This window comes from Salvelinus sp. IW2-2015, linkage group LG15 (assembly GCF_002910315.2).
Source record: "Salvelinus sp. IW2-2015 linkage group LG15, ASM291031v2, whole genome shotgun sequence".
NCBI classification, from domain to species: Eukaryota; Metazoa; Chordata; class Actinopteri; order Salmoniformes; family Salmonidae; genus Salvelinus; species Salvelinus sp. IW2-2015.
The window spans coordinates 48,874,405-48,881,158 of NC_036855.1; the positions used below are offsets into that span (position 1 = coordinate 48,874,405).

The 6,754-nt window shown below is 40.3% G+C and overlaps 1 long non-coding RNA gene across 1 annotated transcript in view; it reads left to right on the forward strand.

The window, feature by feature from the left end:
* The window catches only part of LOC111973892 (uncharacterized), a 70,899-nt gene extending 64,145 nt beyond the window's left edge, over positions 1–6,754 (forward strand). Inside the window, exon 3 of the long non-coding RNA XR_002878652.1 lies at positions 6,684–6,754. This is a non-coding gene — a long non-coding RNA (uncharacterized lncRNA). The remainder of the gene's footprint in view (positions 1–6,683) is intronic.

Sequence of the window (6,754 nt, forward strand, 5' to 3'; positions counted from 1 at the left end):
TGTGTGTGATGTGTGTGTGTGTGCTATGTGTGTGTGTGGTGTGTGTGTGTGTGTGTGTGTGTGTGTGTGTGTGTGTGTGTGTGTGTGTGTGTGTGTGTGTGTGTGTGTGTGTGTGTGTGTGTGTGTGTGTGTGTGTGATTTGAGAGAGAGTCCGGCATGCGTGCCTAAAGATTAACAGATTTTCACACAGTTCAGCAAAAGCCAAATACACCTACACACTGCTGAATCACCTTTTTTTCCCATTAAGAGAGGAGTTTTCTTGAAAGTTTTCAACCATATTCTGGAAAGTCTGTTTTCTGGGCCTCTGTGATGGATGCGATGATCTGTGATAGATAAGGGATAGCTAGCAGAAGCAATAAGTCATTGATCATAGATATTTGTCCAGAAACCGTTATTTTCTTCTTGCTCTCTCTCATATTTCTACAGGCAGCTGCAGAGCTATAGTTACATTTAAACAACACACTTACTCTCTCTCCTTTAGGCCCTTAGTAACCTGAAACCCATTCCCACTTAGAATTCCTAGACTAAAGTCCTCCATAGATGTATCTCTTTTCCCAGGAATGATATCCTAGTCTGCCCTCAAGCATGTAATTCCCTCATGCCATATGTTTCTAGTACTATATGTGCTTTTCTATTCCTCTGTATGTATGTATGTATGTTGTTGTATATGTATGTATGTATGTGTTTGATGTGTGTGTGTGTGTGTAAAGTGTGTAAAGACTGTTGAAGTGGTTGCGAAGGAAATGGAAAACTACACTCAAACATATCTTTTGGTATTTGTTTCATTAGTCCGATTGTTGATATAGTCCCAAAATGGTTTGCATGTCAGCAATCACGTTTTGAAGATTGTAACTTTCAAATACAGAAATATTGCCTGTGTGACGCATCTGGCATCATATGACGCTGCGTTTTGCCGTTTCCCTTTAATGTTCCTCACTGATAATCAAGCCCATTGTTTGTGAATTGCTGAGGCTGTGAAGTGTCAACCTGGATGCCCTGGGGAAGTGTTAATCTTTCCATTACAGCACTGTAGAGGTGCTCTGATTATAGGACGAGGAAGAGATTGGAATTTTTTTTAAAAATATTTTTTTATTTTCACCTTGTATCTTACCAGGTAAGGCTAGTTGAGTAAAAGATATTCTCATTTGCAACTTGCGACCGGCCCAAGGACATAAACATAGCATTGTGCAACAGACAACACAGCAGTTACACATGGAGTAAAACAATAAACAAAAGTCAAATACATGGTAGAAAAAAAAAAGGAAATTCTATATACAATTGTGTGCAAACGGCATTGAGTAGGCAATAAAATCGATAAAATTTACAATTCTAGCCAGGATAAACCACTGGAGATAAATTCATCAGATGATCAATGTGCAAGAAGAAGATACTGGTGTCTGCAAAAAGAGCAGAAAAGTAAATAAAGTAAAAGCCAGTATGGGGGGTTGAGGTACGTAAATTGGGTTGGGTTAGTTTACAGATGACTATGTACAGCTGCAGCGAATCGGTTAGCCTGCTCAGAGAGACATGCAAAGTGTTGAGGGAAATAAAGTCTCCTAAACTTCAGAAGATTTTTGCATAGAATAGAGGGGAAAGATTAGAGGAAAAAAGCGACTTGGGGAGAGACGCAGACTGATAAAGGCTGATTTTAGAGGGTGGCCAGACGTGGGACACACATTAGCTCGGTTTAATCATCAAAGGACCAACGGACCATGTAAACGCTGAGTGTGTGTTTTGCTGTCGTGTGTCTGTGTGACTGTTTGACTGAAAAACTACTGCAAAAACATTTTTTTTTCTCTCTCTCTCTCTCTTTCTCCTCTCTCATATTCATACTAACATATAGAATCCTCCTTATACACGTGCATTCGAAAGTATTCAGACCCCTTGACTTTTACACATTGTTATCTTGTTCTATTACAAAATACCCCATAATGACAAAGTAGAGCAGGTTTTAAAAAATTTTAGCAAATGCATTAACAAATCCAAAAACTGAAATACCACATTAACATAAGTATCAGAACCCTCTACTCAGTAATTTGTTGAACACCTTTGGCAGTGATTACAGGATATTCTTCAATGGCACACCTGTATTTGAGGAGTTTCTCCCATTCTTCTCTGCAGATCCTCTCAAGCTCTGTCAGTTGGAGGGAGAGTCGCTGCACAGCTGTTTTCAGGTCTCTCCAGAGATGTTAGATCGGGTTCAATCCGGGCTCTGGCTGGACCACTCAAGGACATTCAGAGACTTGTCCCAAGGCCACTCCTGCATTGCCCTGAGGTCCTGAGCATTCTGGAACAGGTTTCTCTGTTCTTGCTCCGTTCATCTTCCCTCGACCCTGACTAGTCCATCCATCATGAGGAGGAGATGCACTGCAGTACTTAATGCAGCTGGTGGCCACACCAGATACTGACTGTTACTTTTGATTTTGACCCCCCCCCCTTTGTTCAGGGACACATTATTCAATTTATGTTAGTCACATGTCTGTGGTGTTTTTCTCAGTTGTGGAATCTTATGTTCATACAAATATTTACACATGTTAGGTTTGCTGAAAATAAACGCAGTTGACAGTGAGAGGACGTTTCTTTTTTTGCTGAGTTTATATGTTGGTTGTTTGAGTTAATTTCAATTAACCCCAGAATAATTTCATACAGTGTGGTTGAGTGGGTCAAATTCCAATGAAATGTACAATTTTACTGCCCTCCTGTTTCTAATCTGTCTTATTAAATTATTGAAATAAGGTGGAATTCCACAACAAATATTCTCCTTTGGCCCTTGTCATCATTCAATATTTAAGCTATACACCATTGATTGTATAATAAACAGTTTTTGTGTTTTGATGTTGCCTTTTCATGTGCACTAAAACCCCTTAAAAACACCCATATTAAGGTTGAAGCACCACTTTGGGTGTTTCAGAGTACTTCATTTCTGTTTAAAACACATTCTGTGCATTAAAACACTTGCATTGGGTTGACTTTCAAACACCCTCCAAACTCCAGATCTCAGCTGAGACTTTCTACTTTTACAGTGTAGTTGACATCGCTACAGTTCTCTGTCGTCTCTGCTTCCTTCGTGGAGCAAAGACATTTAGGGACCGGGGAGAAAATTCAATAACAAAAAAGGGTAATATTTTCAGTGCAAAATATATTATGCTTATAAAGTTAACACCTCTACTGATGGTCCCCAACTGCACATTCGCATTCACTCAAGAATGCTGAAAGAAAGAAATAATTTCTCCACTCCTGTTCGAGTCAAAATGTACATTTGGGTGTATCAATCAGCCAGGTCTCCTGTGATACAAGTCAGTATTCGACGTCCATCCATGTCTGAGGATGTCTGCCGATGACGTGTAAACTGTCCACAAGGGGCAACAGTGAGTGCTGTTACCTTCAAGTAGGTTTTGATTTTGCTATGGTGTTGTGGACTGGGATTGTGGATGGGCATAAGCAACTGCCTCTGGTGCCAAAGGTTGCATGTTTGAATCCAGCAATATAAAGTTGTTTTTGAGATTTTTGTTGTAAACCTATCCCAAAACTTTAACCCTTACCTTAAAAATTCGGAGTTAATTCCTAAACACAAAATGTTATGTTTGAGAAACATGGATGTACGTCTAATTCTGACTTGAGCTTGTTGGTATCAATTTACTGCAAACTGCAAGAAATGCTTATTCTGCATGAGTTTAATGTTAAGACTGTGAGAAGTTATAGACCTACAGTCATGTCCAGATTTCATTTCCATTTAACCCATCTGAACAGTAGGCTACAGTTCCCTTGACGTGTCATAGGGCTATTTGAAGCCCGTCTTGTGACTGTCAAATTTATATAGCGCCTCACAATCATCATCACATAACATAGCCAACAACTCTATCATCCTCATTCACCAAGTCTTCCAAAACATACATTTTATGGCCCCTACTAACTTTTCAATTCTCCATTAGCAGCTTTTCTGTTATTGATTAAAAACTCTGACATTGTCCTTTTTGCCTCAGTGGATCGAATTAAACTTTTTTTGCCTGTTCCAAAAGCTTTAGTGGATTGCCTTGTAGCTATTGGCAAGTGTAAAGTTAGGCTTAGGTTTACACACTAATGCCAGATGCAAATCTCTATATGTCCTATAGGGCTAGATATAAATTGCACAGTGTCTTGCAAAATATTCACCTCCCCTTGCATTTTTCCTATATTTTGCCTTACAAACCTGGAATTAAAATGATTTTGGGGAGGGTTTGATCATTTGATGTACACAATGCCTGTCACGGCGCAGCGTGGTATGGTACATTCTTCTTTATTATAAGAATGAACAAAAAACCGAAGCTATACATGTAGTGCTGACAGCACTACACATAGACAAGAACCACAACACCAAAGGGAAAATGGCTACCTAAATAATGATCCCCAACAGAGACAACGATAAACATGCCTCTGGAACCATATCAGGCACCATGACATATAAATCACCTAGACCTACAACAACCCTTGACTAAAAAACTAGACAATACAAAATAACTACTACACCTAGTCACACACCTGACCTAACCAAATATAAAAAAACAGATCTCAGGTCAGGGAATGACAATGCCAACCACTTTGATGCAAATATGTTTTTATTGTGAAACAATAAAAATAAATACTGAACTTGAACGTGCATAAATATTCAACCCCCCCCAAAGTCAATACTTTGTAGAGCACCTTTTGCAGCAATTACAGCTGCAAGTTCTTGGGGTATGTCTTATAAGCTTGGCACATCTAGCACTGGGATTTTTGCCCATTCTTCAAGGCAAACTGCTCCAGCTCCTTCAAGTTGGATGTGTTTCACTGGTGTACAGCAATCTTCAAGTCATACCAACAGATTCTCAATTGATTGAGGTCTGGGCTTTGCTAGCCATTCCAAGACGTTGAATGTTCCCCTTAAACCACTCAAGTGTTGCTTTAGCAGTATGCTATGGTCATGGGAAATGGGAAACTGGCGAGCTGGACCCAGGAAAGAAACAAATATCCAAAAACCCCCAAGGTAAACTAGACCTACTTCAATACAGCTAACTAACTAACCAAAAATACAGTGGGTAGTCCACCAGTTCTAACTAGTATTCTTAGACAAAATATTCTTACGGGTAGTGTATGCCCATGGGCGACTTGTCTTGGTACCCCCTCCCACTTCTTCCTACCATCAACACAAACAGTCAAACGCAAAACATAACTCACAGTATATACAGACAAAGTGAATGTAGTTTGCTTTAACAAACAAGAGATCTACAGAGAGATTGCATGACTGATAGATTGAGCACCAGAGAAAACAACTGACAGGGTTTTTAAACCAAGGGAAAGGGAATGTGATGGGGTAAGAAGAAAGGGCAGGTGTCTTCTGATTAGCGACTGATTGGTGACTGATGATTGGGGAATGATTATTGCCACCTTGTGGGGAGAAGGAGAGAAAAGAAATACACGATACCTGTATCCGTAATAGACGTGAATGTATTTTGATGTTATAGTTGAATCAACTGTAGATTTGAGGTGATTGCTGAACTATCGTTTTAAAGGCAGGGTGGCCACCCTCGTCCTGAAGAGGGGCTCGTTGAGGTGGCTGAATCGTTTGAACACCTCCTCTCCTTTCTCTCTGTATCTGCAGGCCTTGGCTTTCTCCCTATCCAATGTCCAAAGTCTCTCCCAGACCGTCACTTACTCTGACTGTGACCCAGCATGGCTTTGGTTGTTGTTGGTTATTGTTTACTAATATAATTGTCTGTTGATATACGTTGGTTAATAGACTGCACATGTCGAAGTTTCTCTCCAGTATGTTGTGGTATTGTTGCTTGTCTCTCCTCTCTCTCTGGCATTTATCAGCAGTGCTCTTTGTCCTTTTTGTTTAGAGTCTGCGAGCTATAAGTGCGTGTCAAGATGATATGTTAACGCGGGTGATGAGAATCCGTAGGAATGAGAGCCCTTGAGCAAACAAAACACACACTCGAGCACACCAAGTAAGCATCTGTGTTTGTTAAGTCAAGTGCACACTGAAGGCGCGGATGTTCATTTGACAGTCTTGAGGGGTGTGTGTGCTAGTGTCAGTAGATAAAAACCACAGGTTAGCGTTTTTTCGTCAATGAATCTTATGCTGGAGTCAACTCTGCAGAGTGTCATCTAGTTGATAGTCATAAAATCAGATTTTAAACCTTAACACACCGCTAACATTAATGCCTAACCTTACACTTTCTCCTCTCTCGCTCACAGAATTTTCACAACAACAAAGCAAAGGCCAGACATCTTCTTTTTATAAACCCACCAATATTTTTGACTTCTCTTTTTTAATTGGCAGCTGCCATTCCAATCTTGTTTCCTTCAGGCCTGCATCTAATTAAGGTGAAACGTGATTAATTAAGCTCATCATAAAACAAAGAGAGGACCTGGAGCTCTTATAGCCATATACATTAGAGGGAGGTAGAAAGAGAGCTAAGGAAATGGAGAATGAGAGAGTCTACCTGCACTTATTGCCAGTTGTGCACAATGCCTGGCTGTGGAATAAACTGTGTATGTGCGTGCGGGTTTCTGTATTGTGTTGTGAGATTACATATTTTAATTGCGCGCATGACAGTTCCGTGTCCTAACTTTCTGCTTTGCTGAATATAAACTGCACTGTTATGCCACTAACATTTTGTAACACATCATACTAACTTCTATCTCCTCATCTCTCCCTCCAGATGAGAGAATGCAGCAGGAAGCAGATGAGCGACTGAGCCCCACCTGAGCCCTGACCCAGTCACCTCCCACC